Genomic DNA, 21,502 nt, shown 5'->3' with positions numbered 1-21,502 from the left:
GACTGTAGTCCATTATCACTGAAAAATTGTAAAATGATTTAAAAAGTAAAATCCAATGATAAGACAGTGTTTAGTTCAATAAAAGAAATTCCTGCAATACTTTAGCTACATATGCACGATTACACTTTTGAGAGTTTCTCTCAACATTCATTTTAACTGCACATTTGTGGGGTCATTAGTTATTGCATGAAATTTATCTTCGAGTGTTCAAATCGATATGGATCACGAGAAGATAAATTTCATATCTCCAAGCAGCCATGTATTATCCGTTTATTATGTAAACTTACTAATTACTTTGTTTTTGAAGATTTCCCAAAGATTTCTGATCATTTTCAAGATGCTACCCGTAGGTCGTACGAATGCTTTTGAACATTTTCCGAACTTTTCCGAAAGATTGGCGACGAAGAATCGGACGGCGGGTACCAGGCAATACACCCTGTCCGATTAGACATCTGTCGATGTCTATCGGTTTTTTAGACAAGTACAAAACAAAGAAACAAAGATAATCTTTTCAGGTCTAACGTTTCGTTTGAAAGCTTATTTTATACTCTTTCAAACGAGGTTCGGCGTTTCGCTCAATTGTAAATATTTGTTGAGAAAATATACATTATGTATAAAAACTATGTGTTGTCAATTCTGACTGTTTTTGGACCAGGCAAGAATGAGTTATATTAAATAATCTGTGTTTTTGTTAGTCTATAGCCTGTAGTTAACAACTATTCACCTCAGTGTCAGTGGCTAGTTAACAACTATTTACCGAAGTGGAGTTGGCTAGTGATGGATATTTACCTCGTCTCTTCCAGGCTCAGTAAATGTCCACCACTAGCCACTTCCAGCTCGGTGAAAAGTTGTTAATTAGCCACCGACACTGAGGTGAATAGTTGTTTTACTATATATTCAAACAGTGAGATAATATAGCCCAAAAGGATGACTTTTGACTAGTTTATTCAGTTTTCGCGCGTGAGTTGCTCGGACGAGTGCGCGGTGGAGATGAGATAGATAGCCAACGAGGCGCGTATCGCTGAGTTGGTTATAACGATCTCTTGACTCGTATCGGCTACCATATTTATGGTGAATGGTACATCGGAGTTTGAGTAGCCAATTAGCGCGCGCCAAGACGCTATTCACTGTTTGATATGTAATATGCATTATTCCTGTTGTAACAGTTCTCTTCTTTACCCGTACCTGTCATCATCTGCCATTATCTTATATGGCATGACTGTGCTGTTGGTACTTCCATCAAGATCAAATGGCCTGAATCCCCGAAATGATACCTCAGGATCGTCATCAGAAAACAACGCAGGCTGAACTTCATCACGAAGGCTGAGTGTTATTCCTTCTGCTATTGTCACAGGAGTATTGGGAAGAAGTGCCTCTCCACTAGACGGAATGCACAGGCTGAAGTCCTTAGGCTCTTTGGCCAGGGAACCAACCCAGTCGTACACTCCCAACATCTTATCAAATTCGTCAAACTTCCGCTTTATTTCTCCTAAGCTTGGATGATTGACATGAATAACAACCCCTCCTTCGTACTCAGCTGGTTCTGGAGGTACCCTGGAGGCCCTGAGAGCAAGCAAAGAATCCAGGGGTGTTTTTCCACTGTTTGATTTCAAAGTTAAATCCACTTCTGAACTTGGCAGTTGTTTCTCGGATTCCCTTCAAAGGGGAAAAAAGAGCATATGTGCAATGTATAACTTATTTCATACCGTTATTTTACCACCAAGCCTTGCCTTTAAAGTGCTTCCTTTCTGTAGATTTTTTGGTAGAAAAAATTGCCAAAACAGCAAAGATGAAAGCAAAACTCGTGCAAAAACTTAATTAAGATGGAAGGGGTTGGAATAATGTCGTGTGAAGGAGGCTTGGTGGCAAATTTTGAGCAATTGACATAATATAATGACATATAATCATACTTAAGGCCTATTGGGATTAACCCATGTACATCAGAGAACTTTACTTGCCAACCACATGTATACAAACCCAGCCCTGGGCCATGGTATTAAGATTCCATAAGATCAGTTGTAAAAGATTTTAATATGTAAAGAGAAAATAAGTTCTAGAGTTCTTTAGACCGTGATACTCGCGAGACATCACTGAGAAGAGAGGTGACAAAATTTTGCGGCATCTGCGCTGAAATTTTCTTCTAAGATCCTTCTAACTGCAATCATGTACGAGGGATTTAGTCTGATTTAAATCTTCTTGGGATGGAGCTAAAACTCGGAGATTTGGTTGACAATTCTAACAGAAGTTCACAAACTTTATACGCACATCGCAGTTCAAATGCACTTTACCGGCTTCCCAAGCAAATTACGAGCTACCATTGGCTTTTCAAAATGCGCGCGAAACGGGCCGCCGCGTCTGCATCAACGAAAGAAAAAACAACAACAACAAAAAATCGTCAATAAGTACATAATTGTATTTTGCAGTAATTGAAAAAGCGATATTTTGATATTTTGACTGTTAGTATTCGTCTCTTGCTGAGGAGAGAAGTGGCGCTAGCCGTCCTGGCAAAGTTGGCGGCCTTCACAACATCTACAGAACTACGTATTGTAAGAATGTTGGAAAGAAAACTAATGGATGAGCGGTAAAAAAATCGATCACTTTGTACTGCAAAACATCGCTTTTGATGGAAAGAAAAAGTCCGTTTTAGAATTGCTGTAGCGCTGTTTTTTAGTTCAGCGGAGTCCACAAATTAGCACCGCATCGAGACTGCGGTGCTTATTCGGGTGCGGCGCTTATTAACTTTTTTGTCTCAAATGCAGCGCTTGTTCGATGGTAGACTGTCCACAGCCTCTCTATTTTTCAACGTAAAAAAGCTACTTCCGTTTTACGCTGGCGTCCAGTTCTCTTGCTGTTCTCACCGCGCGCTCATCGATCGAAAAAAACACGAAAAAATAGAGGGCGGTGGACAGTCTAGTTCGATGGCGGCGCTTATTCGGGGGCGGCGCTTATTCGAGTTAATAGGGTATGAACGAACCCCACTCCGATCCTGCGAGGTTCGTGCATATTTATGAGCATTGTTCCCTAGTAACGGTGACGTGTCCTACATCACCTCCATACGGGTATTTGATATTACAGTTTGTCGAGTGTTGTTTGTCTAAGTTTGGGTCTCGTGTTGTTTGGCAGTGTTTTGGGTCGCTTTCATTCGGAAAAGTTTCTTCGAAAGCTTCACTTAGTAGCTCTTGGGGAGGTCCATATGCAGTCACTTCTTCACGTTGATATTTGGAACCGTCGATTGATTCGGAGGCCGAAGCCGTGTTTATTCAAGGTTTATTTGCTTTTCTGTACCAGTTAGTATTTAAAAGCTGTTTCCTTTTATTTCTGTCTATATATAACATAAAACGAAGATAAAGCAAACCGTAATTTGAGCTTTTTGTTTACAGTTGTTAAGCTGAAATATGACAAATATTATAAAGGCAAATTTTTGTAAGCGGTGTCGATATCGATCCCGTGATGATTTAGCTGTGTGACGCCATGTTGACATTTTGCTGCGTGACCAACTTGAACAAAGCTATTTGAATAAATTCCGCGACGGTCTCCATTATGTTCACAAGATAACCGGCAAGCTGAAATTTCATGCTAGACGACCGCATCTCTTACGATACCAATAAACAGAATGTTTTTAAATTGATTATGCAATGTTTTCTCAATATACATCACTGTATACATTGGAATAATGACATAAATGTTTGTTTTTCTGACAGTAAATGTTATATTTGATGGTGGCTTTGGATCCCGTTAACATCTACAAAATCAACGATGGTGTTTATTTTGATGTTACTGCCGCTTTGAAAACTTTGAGTCTACACAAGCATGTGAAAAAGCATGACTGTAGTTTCATTGACAAGTTTCTTTCCAAGAGTGGTAAGTTTTTTTTTCATTACTTAGGGAGTGGTCATTATTTATGGGGGGGGGGGGGGGGTGGATAGGAGAAGGCAACATCAGAAACTTTTTATGCACCCCCTTAAGGCTCAAGTAAACTTTTTAGCTCCCCTTTTTAGGATCAAGTAAACTTTTTTGACCCCCCCCCTCCCCCCCGCAATCAACACGGGATCAAAAACTAAGTGACCAACAAGTGAAGCCGCTGAGTGAGCCACTTGAATACTGCTCACCATCAAAAGAACATCATGCAAATAATTTTCTGATACATAAAAGAAATAGAAATACTCTGCATAAAGATCTTTTAGGGGTACTCTGATTTTTGGACACCTCATTTGACTAGCTAAACTGTTACTGACATTTTATTGATAATCTAGATACACATGTACAGAGGGCAGCCAAACCCTTAGTTACAGCAAGGCGCCCAAAAGTGTGACCACCTTTAATTAATTCACATTCTTCCGTGTAACCACCATCCAATCAGAAACCAAGGACAGGTTCCCGTTGACTTCTGATTGGATTAAATCTGCACGGAAGAATGTGAATAAATTAAAACTGGTCACACTTTTGGGCGCCTTGCTGTAAACCTGACAACAACAAAAACAATAAAGATAAAATGATAATCTGTCACAAGCGTGAGACAAAGAAAACATCTGGGAATTGAACCCATGGCCTTCCAGATACCAACTGTGAAATGGTGACTTAAAGAAGCGGGTGTGAGGTGACCCTCTAAATGGGGGTGTCATCAACCCATATCAGATTAACTAGATAGATTGATAGAAAAAACATTGATAGGGCATTGTTAAGTATGCTAATAGTAGCAATTTGACCAGTCTTTTATCAATGTGTTTATACCTTAGCCAGAGTTTTATCTACAGAGAAGTTTCCCTTTGCATTACTAGAAATGGACATCAGGTGGTTGTCAACCAAACTTTTTTGACCCCCCCATCAGAGATTCCCTCCATTTACAGGCGACCAAACTTTTTGACCCCCCCCCATCCCATTCACCAACCCCCCTCCCCATAAATAATGACCACTCCCTTATAATTTATTATCATCACATTAATTTGTCAAAATGTTTAAAATAGATCATTTTGGTGTTCAGCTACAATGAAGTTTTACTACAATTATTATACATTATTATTTAACAAATGGGCGCGCTGCCCATACATGGTCAAAATGTTAACGTTATCTGTCATCCATACATAACAGATATCCTGCGTTATACGCAAGTTACGAAGATTCACCCGAAATCTTGTAAAGCGCTGCATAATTACAGTTTTTCTATCTGCAAAATGTGTTTCGTTGACAATTTGTTGAATAATAAAACAATTATCCTGCTCAATCTTGCAGAATATCGTCTGATTTTAGCCCACTCGGCCAACGGCCTCGTCGGCTTACATGTAGTATCAGGCGATATTCCGCGCGATTTTCACTTCCTGTCCCAGGGTGGGTACTCCAGCTTGTAAATGACGGGGATGATCGAAGGATTTTTTTTGGGTTTGAAATTTTCGATTCCGGGATTTTTTTGGGTTGGAAAATTTGGCAAATATTTTTTTGGGTGACATGATTTTAATAGGGGATTTTTTTGGATATTTAAAACGAACTCAAGTGCCTTGGCGCGGCCTTGGCGTTTTCATGGTATGATGAATAAACAAACACAAGCGTTCAATTTTTTTTTTGTCATATTATTGCCCCTTTTGGCAATTTAGGGGTAATTTGACAAAGGATTTTTGGGGGGTTCTTTTTGGTCCAGGGATTTTTTTGGGTAATGTCGGAAGACTTAGGGATTTTTTTGGGTTCGAGTTTTGCCTCCATTCAATCATCCCCATCATTTACAAGCCGGAGTACCGCCCCTGGGCTACCTGTCTTCTCATTGGCTTAGAGCCTACAGCTAATTCTGGGAATCCGCGCAACCCCGTGCAACCTACAGATTAGTGAATAATCTGCATCTGCTAGCAGATTATTCACTGATCTGTAGGTTGTGCGTGCAATGCATGATTTTCTGTGTTGAGAGTTGACTTCATGTTCAATGTGCTTCACTTTACCTTCATCATTAGAGTTACTGTTCAAGTGAAATTAAATTGTTTTCCAACTCCAGGAATTTTCTAGCGGCTTTAAGAAATCCTACAGCTTTAAATATTAAATCTTTCTAAAGTGCAAAATGAATAACTCTCAAACTAAAATGAAGAACATATATGGCACTTTGTAGAGCTGACAAAAGCTGACACCATTTGGGATCAAAATTTCAAATATACAGCCAATCATAAAATTGCTCAATTAAAATTGATGCCATCTTGGATCGAAATTAGCCAATCAAAAAATTGCTCTGTTTCTTGAGTGGTCCTTGTTGTATGAAAAAACTATGGCGGTCAGTTTAATGTTTCTTTGCAACCGACAAGTTACCAATGGAAACAAAGAAAGTTGCCCTTGACAACAATACCGTTGTAATGTTGAAACCTCATCACCAAACTTTATTTGCCACTCAAATGATAATCGTAGTATTAGCTCTAGTCCCAAGTTTTGCACTGCACACGAAATTTTCGTTATTTATTAGCCATCAACAATACTAAGATGTAAACCTTCTTTCCAAGCATTCAAAACAGCTTTTTGCCCAACAAAAGTTAGCACAACAATGATTTAAATTTAAATTCAGGCTTTTAGCCAGGTGGGAGTCTAGGAGCCCTATGGACAGCCACTTTTCAAGGAAAATTAATATGAATAACTGTATACAGAGTTTTTTGTTAGCAAATTTGAATACCTTCGCACTCATAAATGCAGAAAAACACCATGCATGATCCTTGGGCCCTCCTATAGGGACAAAATCAGGTCTTATAAAAAATTTGGACTCCCACTTTTTAAATCCTGGCTAAAAGCCTGTTTACTGTAAGTTTATTTCATCTTTTGTGCTATAATGGTTTTGCAATGCAGGGCTCAATATAACTCATGACAGCAGTGTTAAGAAATCTATTTATGAAATCGTTTTAGTTGACCATGCTTCAAAACTTTTTCACATCTCCAGCCTTATGCAGATGTAAGATTCAGCAAGTCAAAGGAAAATACTTAGAAATCTGAGGAGAAAGCTACAGCGGCGTATTTTGCCTCAGGAAGGCAGACAGAAAAGTTTACAGCAAATTGCACAACAGATTTGAAATTGTTCTGCAACCATCAAGGACCACAACAGGATGGCGAATTAACCCTGAAAGGCTTCATCAGTGTGTTTTCATTTCATATCCTTGGATGAAGGAAGCAGAGTGTGAGTGGTGCACCTGTATGGAAATGCACGAAACTTTGGTGGCCAAAAATGGTCAGTGCTGGTATCTTTGACAAACATAAACAATAAGGCCATGTTCAGTGGCTACAGTTTTCACAGTCCGGAAGAAAACTGCCGGCCTGACCACATTTTCTATATGGTTCGACAGACTCACGACTAAATCTTGAACTTAATCTTGGTGGAGAATTTGGATGGATAGCATGTCAGAGGTGTATGTGGTGGTAATTTTGGTATAAAATTTGATGACCCAAAGCCAATTTCTCTCAATGTAACACATGCAGAGACTATTTCAGCGCCACCTGATAAGAAACTGTTGCTCATGCCCTGTCCTTGAATCTCAAGGAATCTCCTTGTTGGCCTTCCTCTACTATCAGTACTTACAGTTAACCACTAAATTTGCTTCAGCTGTGATTCGTTTAAATTGATCATGTGTAGCAATAGTGTTCATCCACGGAGGGCGCTATCAGCCCATCGTGCCCATCCGAGAAAATTGGCCAGACGGATCAACCCTCCTAGTTAAATTTTTTACCTTTGTGGCCATTTGGCCACCAACTGCTCAAGTTAGGTCGCCAGTGAAAAATTTTAGTCGTCAAATTAAGCTCATACTTTCAATCCTTCTTCTCAATTTTAGTCACCAGGCTGGCGACTTCGTTTCCAATTTAGTCTCCAGCTTCAAAATTTTAGTCGCCATGGCGACTAAAATGGTCTTAACTCCGAGGGTTGTGGATAGAACCCACCTGTGAAATTTTTTGAAAACAAGCGTTCCTGCCGGTAAAAAAACAAAACAAATTCACTGCATTAAGTGGATTTTTTGTCTGGTTTTGTTTCGTTTGTTAAATTTTGGCTTTCAATTGAGTTTTTAATTCTGAAAAGTATAAAATTATTCACGATGATCATTTTTGAATGGGCATGCAGAAGAAAATTTAGTGGTGAACAATAAAAATGATAGTGTGTTTCAGTCTTGGAACTATTGGTCTGATAGTCGCCCCTTGGAAATTTGATGTTCTTAAAAGTAGCATATTAGCCCTCGAAGCTTCACTTCTCATCTTAATATTTGTTTTAAGAACATCAAATTTCTGCGGGGTGACTATCAGCCAATAGCTCCTCAACAGAAACACTCTATTGTTTAAAACTATTCAGACGGGGGGAAAGGGGGGGGGGGGGGGGCTTTTGAGGCCCGCTCTGACTTTGAATGCTTATAACTTTTTAAAAATTCAACGGATAGATAAATATGATATGAAAAGAAGATCTGGGAGACCCAATGGAAAATGCATGTCCTCTGTTGGAAAGCTCCAGATCTAAGAACATCTGATTACCATTTACTACCAGGTTATCCTATTGGCTCTAACTGTGCTACAGACTACCGATTTGGACTGCTCAAATCAGAAATTGTGGAGTACAAACAGCTTGCTGATTTACAACATTGTGTGCGTTTACTCAAACGTGTGTTTATGCGGAGTCGAAACAGCTTTTGGCAATACATGTAGTTAAAATGTTACTAAGTGGTGCCCACTGCCCATTGTAGCATTTCATTGTGCATGTGCAGATTGAAACTGAATTCGTAACGAATTACACACTTTGTCCGTACTAAAGATGTAATTAAAAGTCAAAATTCCGAAGGATTAGTGGTTTACCCAACAACTAAGGCCTCTAGAATGAAAATTGAAAAGGGGAGGGGGTGGAGGAGATATTTTTGTACTTACACTGTAACATTTATATTAGAAGGTAACATTTGAAATGTTTCTTACTTGGGCTTCTTCTTTGAAAGTAGATAAATCTTCAGTCTGGGAAGATTGTAGAGATCACGATATGTTTGTAACGTAAATGTGGCAATCTCACTCTCGGCAATCTCGTCACCTTGGAAATTTCCCAGCTTGAAGTTCATGTCCATTGATGAACCAGCAAAGGTCTCGTTCTTAAAGAACATGGATTTAGCGAGTTGGAATATTTCTTCATACGTACTGGTTAAAGGCATAAAAACCTCTCTTATTCCTCCTCCTCTGGTTAGTCTGACCTGTTTGTAGCGACTCTCATCCGTGCAAAAGTGCTGCCAGCCAAGCATAACTTTGATGGTCTTTGTTTCTGGACCCTTTTTTTTCTTTGCTGGAGGTACCTTTTCAGGAAGACTAGCCCTCGACCCAAAAAGTCGTTTATAGAGCTGTTTTTTACGAATTTCACGATCATCTGTAGTGACTTTAGAGCTGCTTAAGAAAGACCGCAGACTCAGAATGTCACCTAAGGCTAGGCCCAAGTTTCTTAGCTGCTCATCGTTGGTATATTTGATAGCCGTTTCATCCATCTAAAAAGGTGATATGTCATTACAGTTAACTACAAATTTTTTCCCATATGTAACAGCAAATCAAATAATAAATTATTGGTTTCTTTTATAAGAGTGCCTATGATGCGAAATTGTTTTCTAAGTAGTTTAATAGTTTACTCTGTGATTAAGTTTACATTCCTTCTCGAATACTGGTATTGCCATTGATTTTCATAGTCAAAGTGATAATGATATTTAAAATGATCTAAATTCAATAGCGTACGCTATTGAATTCTTTACCTTTAAGAACGGGGTTGTAGACCGAAGTGTTAGTTCATTATTAGGGTAGTTAGGGGAAGGGCGTATGTAGCGTTCCTCCTCCTTATGGTTAAAATACAAGGCTGGAAGAGCTAAAGATTGTTCCCCCTTTTTAGCATAAAAAATAGCTGCATTGCGCCTGCCCCTCTTTTAGCACCTCTTGATCTACTACTAGTACTGTTTGCTTCATTGTGTGAGCAGTGTCGAACCTGTATCAGAGACAAAGCCAAAGCTGTTGGCACTAACTATAAATGAGGTATCTATACATAGTGAGCTAATGAAAGCTTACTTTTTCTTCTTTCAACTTCGATAATATTTTGTTGTCTACTCCTCTTTCCCCCAAAAACTGACATATCTGAAAGAAAGGTCAAGGTTCAAGAGTGAGTACTTACCTAATCGAATTTGTTAAAAATTAAATCAACTTAAGGTGGCTCCATAGGGTTTTGAGATATTACGGCGCGCGCACAAGTGATACCCATCAAGAGATCATGTTCGCGTTATTTTTTAAACTAGTTAAATAAAAGCTGCCGAAATATTAAAAACAAGGACTAAACTATGTTGTGCATTATTCTTTTTTAAAATAACGGCCTTTGTTTTTGAGATACATCTACTTAAAAAGTCCTATTTTTTGGTGTTTTTATGGCTTTGATCTTAAATTTCTTTAATTTTCTTCGGTGAAAATTTTTTAAATTCTCCCAACGGATTGAATCTGATGAGAAGTAACTTTTAAAAACAAAAAAAGTAGGGGTTGTCCAGGTCGTTTTTGCGTTTTTGGTTATTTTGTGTTTTTTTTACTAAGCAAAAAAACTGGCTTACAAATTTTTTTAAAAAAACGGCAAAAAGGGCAGTTAAAAAGGTATCACATCTATGCAAAATTTTAAGGAATTTCACCGAAGGAAACTCTAGTAAATACCAGGGGAAAATTTCTATTTTCGCCCGAATAACAATTACGTCATCAGAATAGAAATTGTCCAAGATCGCTATTTGAGCATGCGCGAACTTTCGAACCATACGAGTTGATGTGTCAAAACGAGCGTTTCCCGTTGTTGTCGGTTTTTGTGCGAATATCTGTTAACCCAAAGGTTAGTTAGAGACATACCTTAATCCTTTATGTAGCAGAATCTCTGAAATTCTGCTCGAAGTATCTCACAATCGCGGAGACTATTCTTTATTTTCTCTTTTGCTTTCGATCGTACGAACTTTACAAAAGCGGCTAGAAGCACCGCGGACGTTGTAAACACCTTTTTAGGGTGTTGTGTTGTAAACTCTTTTATCTGCTCAATACAGGAAAGCACGGGTGTTGTTTCATTGGCAGGAAGCAAGTCTCGCGTTTTCTCGCCGAAAATTTCACGCTCGCGTGAAGCCGCCATGTTTGTTTTGATTTGCCGGCATTTCAAGCTCGTACGCGCGGTCAAGAAACCCTATGGAGCCACCTTAAAGTGGTTGGTATTGGTTTTCAGCACTTTCCACCTCATTCGGGTCAGTACAACAAATTTTTATTAGTTACTGCTGCAATAATGGTATCAAAAAAATGCTCATTGATTGGTGAATACGTTTTGGTTATTTTATTGTTACCATAGCAACAGTACGACCTGCTAAAAACACTCTTAATTTGGGCGAGCTCGATGACCACCTTTTTTTTCAAATATGAAGAAAGTGATATCTCGGCTAATTTCTCTGATTTTTTTCAGTAACACTCTGCTAGTTGTGTTTTACTATGTAAACTCAACAATTTGGTTACCATGACAACACACTAGGTTCCATGTCCCCAGGATGATGAAGGCTTTTCTGGCCAATTCGGCCATGCTATTTGTCAATGACGCTTTACATGCGTGATCCGGCAGGCATATGAAATGGATTAGGCAGACGTATTGCCCGGATTTCATTTTTTCGAACTGAAAAATTATATAATATTAAAAATAAATTGGTGGGGAATGGAAAATAGTGAGTTGCCATGGTAAAATGATTTAATTATAACAGCATGTGTGACCCTGTAGAACTATTAGTTTGCCAAGTTTCATTGGTCTCTGCAGAAAAAATGACCGAGATAACTCAATTTTTGTACCTGACATACAATTGGGTTGAGAAGATGACGTCATTTTTATAGGCTTAAATATCTCCTGAACTAAAACATATATTTGAAAACGGAAAAAGCGTTTTGAATCTTTCGTTACATACTTTATAAAACGCTAAAAAAGCAAGGGGTGAAATTTGAACATAGTAGCACTCGAATAATTGAAAACTCAGCGGTAACCACTCCCGTAGACGCGCTCTGATCGGCCTATTCCAATACAATTGCGTTGCAGGTTGCGTTTGATATGTTACACTGTAGCTTGTTACGCAACGCTGCAGAAAGTATGTACAGGATAGTTACTTTACCTGCAACTTGCAACGCAAAATGCTGATACCCCGTCAAAGGCATAAACAAGTACCTTATGGCTTTGTTGTATTCACAAATTAAGGCAGGACTTAACCTAAAGTTCTTTTTCTGCTGCTTTACATGGGTATTTTTGAAAATATCTCGTTTGCTTTTTAAGCAATACAAAAACCCTAAGCTCGCCCCATAAATCTATGTTTAGGGATGTTGTGTTCAAATTTGGGTGATTTTTTAAGGCTGCGTAGCAGGCGCCGTAGTTTCGAGCGCGCGTATGGGAAACGCGAAAGGCGCGAGGGGGGCACGCGAGGAAAAAACGAGTCAAATTTGCGATGTCATACAGAACACAACTCTCACATAATTTGCCGATGACAGACAGTTTTCTTTCGCAAAGCGACTAATTAATCCCTCGAGGCGTTCACAGCCAATCAAAATTTACGGGTTATTCCCTGGCGGCCATTCTAGCAAATGGGATATTTTTTTCGAAAAAAAAGAACGTATTTCGTGGGGGTTTCCGGGCAGACGTCTTCTCGACTTTTCCTCGCGCGGCCTTCTCGCGATCGCGCACTCTTAAACGCGCTAAAAATTAAAACGTAAACAGACGCCTGCTACGCAGGCTAGTGATTTTTGGGAGTAGTTGATTTTTCTTAAACGATTACTTAAAATTTAATGTGATTTTAAAATTAGAATTTGAAGTTTGAAATTGGTAGACGGACACCAGTTAGTCCCCCTGACAACCTGGAGTGCTCTTGCGTGGGGGTCAAAGATACCCTGTTTTAGACAAAAGGGGGTTTAAAGCCTGAAAGCCATAACTTATTGGACCGCACATCCCGTGAAGCCCTTACAAGGGAGTACCCCAACCCCGGGGGGATACCGACTTAGTTTAACGAGGGTTGCACGGAACAGTATTGTGACTGACAAACCTGTGACCCTTGGACTCCCGATCAAATTGGAATTTTGGAGTGTTGGTTTTTGTGGAGGGAAGAAAACCGGAGATCCCGGAACCAACACCAAACATCGAAACAAATTTCGAAATTCCACTGAATCGCTTAAAAGGTGACTTAACAACATAGCTTTTCGTGAGATTTTACCTATATTTACATGTTTTTTTGTGAACTTTGAAATGTATTTTATCAGGCTCTGATAAGAAATTGTTGTCGGTCATATCACGGATAATTACCTACATCTTGAGCTTTTTACAAAGGGTAGAAAATAATGCAATAGGATTTAAATTATTCTACTCGATTTTTGTCAAAGTAAAATTAATATTACTCGATTTCCAATAGATTCTGACTGGTCACATTTAAAAATACGTTTCTGACACAAAGCATATCTGTTTTCAAATTTAAATTTAAGTGAATTTCATTGTCAACTGGTTCTGCTGCTCTAGAAATGTCTTTTGACTGACACCTGTCATCCATTGCAATTGGCACCCACTCGGAAAAATCATTCATTAAACCAGTGACTTCGTTCATTCGTCTTATCCCATATTTAGCACAAATTAACGCACTTCTCTTTATGAAAAGCCTCTCGTTTAGCAAGATAAAACGCCATTTCTTAATGGGGCGAACAAGTTATCTTTTTTGCACTTCTGATGAAATTATTTCTTATTGACGAAATGGTACCTTTTCCGCGCTTTTGATCAGAAAACGAGTAGGAAAGTAGTTGCTTCGAGCTCGATATTTTGGCACGGGTTCGAAAATTTGTGCTTTCGCGCGTCTTTGCATAAAAGCTTCAATAAACTTGACAGGTAAAGCAGTGGTTAAATTTGCAAAATGGTTCGATGAAAAGGTTGATCGCTTTTCAAGTATTACCGAGATGAAAAAATAATTATGAAACTGACCAATTTTTGACGCTTGATGAAAATGGTCACGTAAGATTGCTTTTGAATTAAACAATAAGCTTAAATATCTCAAATTCATTCAAGGTGGGAGCGCCCGCTACGTATTTATTTTTTAAATCGCTTCTATTAGCTTATACATCTTAATTTCCAGGTTCGCTGGCTCTGTAAGTAACTTAAGGCGCGGTATCAATGCACAATAAAAGTCAAATAACTTACCTCTTCGATTTTTCGGCATTCATCCCCTTCTAGATCTTCCGCCATCGTGCGTGAAGCGAAAAGAAAAGCCTCAAGCCGGCACGTGAATAATTTTGAGCCTGCAGTGGTTTTAGCGGTGACAGTGCTAGATATAAGTGGCAGTGCTAGTTATAAGTGGCAGTGCTAGTTATAAGTGGCAGTGCTAGTTATAAGTGGCAGTGCTAGTTATAAGTGATAGTGCTATTTATAAGTGGCAGTGCTAGTTATAAGTGGCAGTGCTAGATATAAGGAGCAGTGATGCAACTTATAACTAGCAGTGCCACTTATAACTGACAGTGCTAGTTATTTATTTGTTTTTGCATCGCATGTCCCCTACGGGCCACCGTACATTTGTTTTCGGAATTTAGGATTGGACTTCTACTTAGGTGATCTGTCGAAAGAAAATTGACCAGGCTTTTGAATTTTTGGTCTAACTGAGAAGAACGGTGCTAGCGAACTGGCAGCGGACTGTCGATGTTTAGTGAACGAGCTCTAACAAGATCTTCAGAAAGAAAAATAATCTTGCTCGCTTCAAGCGATAGGCACACACTCAACGAGGGAGGAAAAGGTAATTAAAATTGTTATTCTTTGAATTCTTGTTTATCTTCTTTCGTATCATTGTCGTTTTTACGTGTCGGACCGGAATCTTTACGTCCCACCGACAAAGATTCTTCACAGTCAGGCATTGCTTTTGATAAATACTTGTTCGAGTTTGTTATGGTATAAAACAAATCGATCACATTTTTCCATGGTCTGCACTCTTTTATATAATAACCTGAATTCTACGCGCATTTTGATTGGTTCTTACTTATGATCTATTAGAGTACAGACACATAGATGACGTCACGCGGTGGTGTGACTCGCGCGCGTGATCAGAGTTCATAGTCCAAATCAGAGTTGTCGGGAAAGTTTTTCAAACTTGCGGGGCCACAACAAAGCAAAAAAGTTCAGCTTAATTACAAATCTTCAGTGAGAAACAATATGCCAAGCATCGTTCACCTTTCGAAGCATTTAACTGGGCGAAACAAGCTTGAAAAAGACAGTGAATTGTTCGAGAAATTATCCGAAATCTGTATGAAAGTTTGACCGATGTTGTACAGCTGGACGACGCCACGGGAAACAAACGAATTGCGGTTGAACGCTTCGGTTAATGCTTACAGATTTGAACAACTTTCCAAATCGGAATAAAGGTTAGTTTTTTCATTGACTTTCAATTGACCATTTTTCTGTTTATTTAATCGGATTAACAGTGCTTCGTGTTAACGAAAACTTAATAGTGAAATCAAAACAACTCAGCTCATCGGTACGGCGGCATTGCTCACACTGAAGTGTGCTGAAGTCTTGTGTTATTATATAAAACAAATAGATTCCATTTTGCCGTGGGTCTGTTCAGTTATAGATCACAGAAGACGTCAACATGTGGTATGAACATCAGTGACCCACTCGCCTTCGGCTCGTGGGCTCGTGGGCCACTTCTTTTGTTCATACCACATTTTGACGTCATCTGTGATCTATAACTGAACAGACGCACGGCAAAATGGAATCTATTTGTTAAATAGACCATAGAAATGACGCCATAAAATGTCCAAAACTTTGCAGTGAAACCACTCGGCTAACGCCTCGTGGTTCCACTTGAGTTTTGAACATTTTCTGACGTCATTTCTATGGTCTATAAGAGTTTATATAATAACCTGAAGTAGACCATGGAAAAATGTGGTCGATTTGGTAAGTAAATAAACCCCTTCAGGCGGCTGGTATATTGGAGGATAATGCCCGAGGCTGAAAGATTGTCGAAAAATAAGCAGTTGGCTGAGAAGCGAAGCTTCGAGGGCAACTGTGAAATTTTGAGGACAATCTTTCAGCCGAGGGCATTTTCTCCAATATACCAGCAAGCCAGAAAGGGGTTTATCTATTTTATAACCCTCCGATTTATTTCTACAACACGCTTTATCGCCAGTATATTTATAGGAAAAAACCTACGTAATAAAGCCGGCATAACTGTGGTTGAAACAAATGTAAGTTGATTGGATATCGTGATTTTTAACTCTGAGATTAAAAATTGAATAAGGTGACTTCATTCGTTTGTTTGTTTTTTGTTTTTTTTTGCTTTCCAACAAAATCGGGCGACGGATGTAGATTTGAGCGCTCTATAAGACTTTGGGGACTTTGTATGGAGTTTAAAATAACGTGGAATAAAAGTGTTCGACGAAATAAAATTTTACCTTCTTTTCAATATAAAATAATGAAAATCGGTCAATCAGACTATCAAATCTTTTATCTGGGGAAAAACTGCAAAAATTAAGCATACTGCTATGATAGGGCCAAAAGGGAAAGGAGGACTTAATATGCCTGACTTTGATATTGTTAACAATTCTCTCAAAGTCACATGGATTAAGCGATTAAATGATAGTCCACACGACGCTAGTTGGAGTCACTTTCCTCTGGCATACCTAAACAAAGTGGGCGGTCGATTTCTTTTTGAATGCAATTATGAACTGAAGTCTCTGAAAGTAAACATACCTCTGGATTTTTACAAAGAAGCCTTAGAAGCATGGCAAAAACTAACTGTTTCTACTCCCGAATCCAAAGAGCAAATACTAGAGGAAATTATATGGAATAACAGGTTCATCACAATCGACAGATCCTCAGTCTACTATAAGCAGTGGCATGAAGCTGGTGTTACTAAAATCGGTGACATCTTCAAAGGGGACTCTTTCTTAACTTTTAACGATTTTGCATCTACGTTCCAGATAAAGACTAACTTTCTGAAGTATTATGGCCTTTGCCACGCAATCCCCAAAAAATGGATCAATCAATTAAAAGGAAAAAGCGAACTTACAACGAACTTTTTAAACAACAGAATTAAGTTACCACTAAATAAAATTTCTTGCAAAGCTGCGAGCCAGATGTTCGTTAAAATGAAATTTGAAAAACCTACGGCTGAAAAGAGGATGAAACAGGCTAATTTCGATGAAGAAACAATACGACTTACTTACAGTATTCCCTTTAAAGTTACTAAAGACATTAGACTCACTATTTTACAGTTTAAGATTATCCATCACATTTTGCCCACTAATGCCACTCTTTTTAGAGATTCACTTGTTCAACAGGAGCAATGCCATCTTTGTAACGAGAAACAAACCTTGAAACATCTTTTTGTAACATGCTCTTTTGTACAAACCTTTTGGTCTCAGTTTGCTCTCTGGTGGAATAGAAAGCACTCAGACTTTATCACCTTATCAGAACAGGATATAATCTACGGGTTCACTCAAGATCTTCCTCGTCGCCTTGGTTTAAACCTCTGTTTAATCATTGCTAAATTTTATATCTATAATGCGTCACGAAGAGAAGAAGAGTATATCTGGGAAGCTTTTTTTGCTATACTTAAAAGTCACCTTGAAATTGAAAATCATAAATCCAAATCACAAATAAGTATTTGAGCATCTTATTGTTTGTTTGTTTGTCTCGTTTATTTTTTCGCTTTTATTTTTTTTATTTATTTTTTTGTTCTGTTATTCGCTTACTTCTGGCCTTCATTGTATCATGTAGCATTGTACAAATAACGTAGCCTTATTGTATATGTAGTAGTGTGTAGCATTAAAGTGTAATCGTAGCTTTAGTTTGTTAAAACATTAGTCTCGTAAATATTGTAAGCATAGTTAATGTGAGTTCCGCGTCTTAATTTTTTTGTAATATTATATACATATATATATGTAAGTATTAGTATGTTTGTGTTGTAAATAAATAAATAAATAAATAAATAAATAAAAAAAAATAAAAAAATAAAAAAAATAAAATAATGAAAATGTACTCACCTTTCTAGATTTCTGTTGTCCCTTTGGGCTATTTCATCGTTTTTGGGGGGTTTTGAGGTTTTTGCCGTAGCCTTCATAGCCTTCTTAGCCTTCGTAGCCTTCTTATGAAGGCTACGACAAAAACCTCAAAAACCCCCCAAAACAATGAAAAAGCCCAAAAGGACAACAGAAATCGAACGCCATTTGCGTGTGATGGAAAAGAATTTCTTCTCTTACATGGAGATGACTGACATATTTGGCAAATAAAACAATAGTTGAATCTGATAAGAAACCACTAACCTGGTTAAAACGACCCAGTAAGGTAGTTTAGAATCAACCTAACCCAGTTAAAAAAATCTATTGTTCTTTGATTAATTTCCATGGGAACCGCTGACCTGGTTAAAAGTCGGTTAACTCTCCAAATACTCGGCCGCACTAGACATTTTTTTAACCCGGTTAATTTTAATTGATTAATTGGAAATAACCCAGTTAACTCGCCAAGTGCGGCCGCGCCCAAAATTGTTACGTTAGCGGTTTCAAATTCTGTGGTAAATCCACAGTTCCTGCAGTTCTAAAGTCCATGGTCCAGCCTTGGAAATAAGTTTCAAGCATATCGGTCATGTGATACGGACTTGTCCAGTGAAAAGCTTTCATTCCATATTTGGAAAACCGAAATTCCGGGAAAGCAGGAAGTGAGCAGGGAGCTTCGAGGACCTTGGAGAGTTTCGTCTTGATTTCAGTCGAAGACGATTTATTTGAGTTAATTTTGATTTTAGCAATTTCCTGCAAACATGGGGTGATTTCATCTTTTTACCATGCTTTTCATCATGCAGCCTGCTGATCAACATAGTGGCGTTTAACGTTTTTTTAGCTGTGACTTCAGTAAGCTTGCCTCGACTGACTATCGACTGATCAGGTAAGCCTAATATAAGCTTAAGCTTATGCGTTTGCTAAGCTTAATTTTCTTGGTCCAAGATCCGTTTGTTGCTTATTCTTCAGGTATTAAAGCATTACGATCTTTACCAATCTTTCATTAAATGGGTTGCAGTGGATATTTAATTTGCCGAATAAGTCTGTTAAAGACGACAAAGTTGCTGTTGATGATTAAAAAAAAGTCTACACGAACATTCTTCTGGGCGTGCAGTTGAGCTCTGTACTCTTCACGTATTAACTGTCAATAAAACGTTTAAAAGAATCCTTGCTAAGTAATAGGGTTTTATTTGCACCAGTTCAATCTACCAGATAAATCTACCCTTCTAGTTGAGGAGGACCTTCTAAACTACCAATTCAGTATTAAAATTTTGTTGCTAAGGAAGGTTTCTGTTAGATTTTGAAAACCAGACCTATCACAAATAAGCTTTTTGCACAGCTTTATTCCAGTGAGGAGTCGTTCAAAAGTTTCAAATAATGGCCGTATTTGATAAGTCAAACTCAGAGATATAGTTCAGAGATATAGTTTTGAAAATTCAAAGGGTGACAATGGATAAAGAATTTCGATGTGCTTAAAGATGATTTCCAGTCCGTACTGCGCAGACTCGGGGTTTGTTTACGTTTTTGTTTTGAATTCGTTGAAACGTTACACTTCGGTGACAGCATACATGACGTTTTTTAGTCCGCCATTACAGTTCGTTTCGTTCAAGAAGTTCCGATGAGCTAAAACGTCGGTTTGAAATAGCGTCAAGGTTCTTCTACTCGTTATTATTTGTTCTGCAAGGATATCTGGCGTTAATAATGAAGAAAAAGGTGAGTTTGTCGCGGAATTTTTAGTTTTGCTTGTAAACATTCCCTTCGTGTGGGCTCACATAAACATTGCAGCCGAGATTGCGCAGTACGGACTGGAATTCATCTTTAAGGGGGTCTTTCTTAACTACCAATTTGTTGCTAAGAAAGATTTATGACCATCAACTTTTGGAAACCCAACTTTGCACAACTTTGTTCTATTGAAGAGTCCTTCAAAAGTTTCAAAACAGGCCATACACTGTATTTGACAAGTCATGTGACCGGAGTAGAAAAAACCCTAAAACTGAAGGGGTGCATGGATCTAAAAATTAAAATCAGTGCCAACGGATGTAGAATGTCCACGTGCGTAATGCTTCGTATGGTTTTTAGGAAATTCGCATTAATATTGAAGTTATGGTGTAATAAAGAATTGTATTTTCAGACTTTCTTTAGTAGCATCCTATTCTTACAGTAAATTGTAATTCCATTATTAAAAAATCAGAACCACTTTTCTCTCAAAAATTTTAGAGATTTTAAATTTTAGAACGCGGTTTGGGACTGGCAATAGTTACGCATGTGCAATATCAATTTTTTTCAATGCAGTTGCCTTCCCCACCAAAAATTCACCGTAAGCATTGCCGAATGTTCCAAAACAGCTTGCCACCAAAAACTATCTTGAGCACTTCCTTAGCAACTGCTCTAGATCTGTAGTTAAGAAGGACCCCCCGTTAAGAATGCTTTGTACATGTATGGTTTTTGTAAAAAGTTATGATGTAAGAAACATCCATATTTTCAGACTTTCTTCAGTAGCGTTTCTGTTTTTTTTTTGTGTGTGTAAACTGCAATTAAAAAAATGCTAAATGTTGTCTCTGATTTGTCAAAAATATAGAAACTTTACCCTTCTTTTCTCCGAGTTTTAGTGTTTGGGAATGGCGTACACTTAGCTACACGCACACAACATTTGGTATTTTTTTAAAGCAGGTGTTCCCCCAAATGCAGGGCTCGACACTGACTTTTTGCACCACTTTCCACTTTGGAAAGTAGACTTCAAATTTTACTTTCCATCTCAAAATTTTACTTTCCAAAATGGATGACAGTTCAATAGTTGCTAACCATGTTTAATTAATAATAAAAAAAATCTTACTGTGTGTCTCAAAGCATTGTTTTAGTTGTTTAAAGTTCAGTGGATGTCTCATCCTCGTTCAACTACATGTATATATATACACTGTAGCACACCAAAACTACACTCCAGGTTGAGGGTTAAACTCGGCAATGCTAGGCCCTTCATTATGAATCCTCATGAGACAGTCTAATACTTCAACTGACAAGCATGATATCCAGTCTGACTTTATTTTCCCTATTACTGACAAACTTTGCTGAAAAATCCACAGCCAAGCATTTTTCTTTTTTTCCGTGCACCTTTCTTAAGACTTTGCAACGTCTGAAGTGCTTTTGCCCATTTGTCCTTCATCAACTTTTTCTTTTTCAACTTCTTTTTCTCCAACATCACCACTACGTTGAGAAAAACCGACCTGAAATAGACTCATTTCCCTTGGTAGATTTCGTTACATACCTTTCGCAACAGAAAAAAGAATCCAAAATGGTGTACCATACCACGTGTGTTTATAGTACCCAGACCTCTTCGAGAGTTCTCTTGATCAAATGGCAGAGAACGCGAGAATGGCGTTAATTTGTCTTTTTAAGAGGAGTTGTCATTGTTATGTGGCTATTTTTTTTCGTTATCTTAATTTTTTACACACTTTTTTTTTTATTTAAGCCTTTAAGCATAAAATTTGCTTTCCAGTAAAGGCTG

At 38.2% G+C, this 21,502-nt stretch overlaps 2 protein-coding genes and 1 long non-coding RNA gene across 5 annotated transcripts in view; all 3 read left to right on the top strand.

The window, feature by feature from the left end:
• LOC144650891 (uncharacterized) overlaps nucleotides 1-21,502 on the top strand; it is a 157,447-nt gene that overhangs the window by 68,299 nt on the left and 67,646 nt on the right. The gene's annotated exons all lie outside the window — the stretch shown is intronic.
• LOC144650900 (uncharacterized) overlaps nucleotides 1-21,502 on the top strand; it is a 111,132-nt gene that overhangs the window by 50,799 nt on the left and 38,831 nt on the right. The window lies entirely within an intron of this gene.
• On the top strand, nucleotides 3,246-9,540 carry LOC144648894 (uncharacterized). Its single transcript, XR_013569797.1, has 3 exons — nucleotides 3,246-3,287; nucleotides 3,702-3,861; nucleotides 6,899-9,540. It is a non-coding gene; the product is annotated as an uncharacterized LOC144648894 (long non-coding RNA).

This window comes from Oculina patagonica, chromosome 4 (assembly GCF_052425735.1).
Source record: "Oculina patagonica isolate OP01 chromosome 4, crgOcupat, whole genome shotgun sequence".
In the NCBI taxonomy this organism is placed as follows: Eukaryota; Metazoa; Cnidaria; class Anthozoa; order Scleractinia; family Oculinidae; genus Oculina; species Oculina patagonica.
This window is presented reverse-complemented; position numbering and strand designations above follow the sequence as displayed.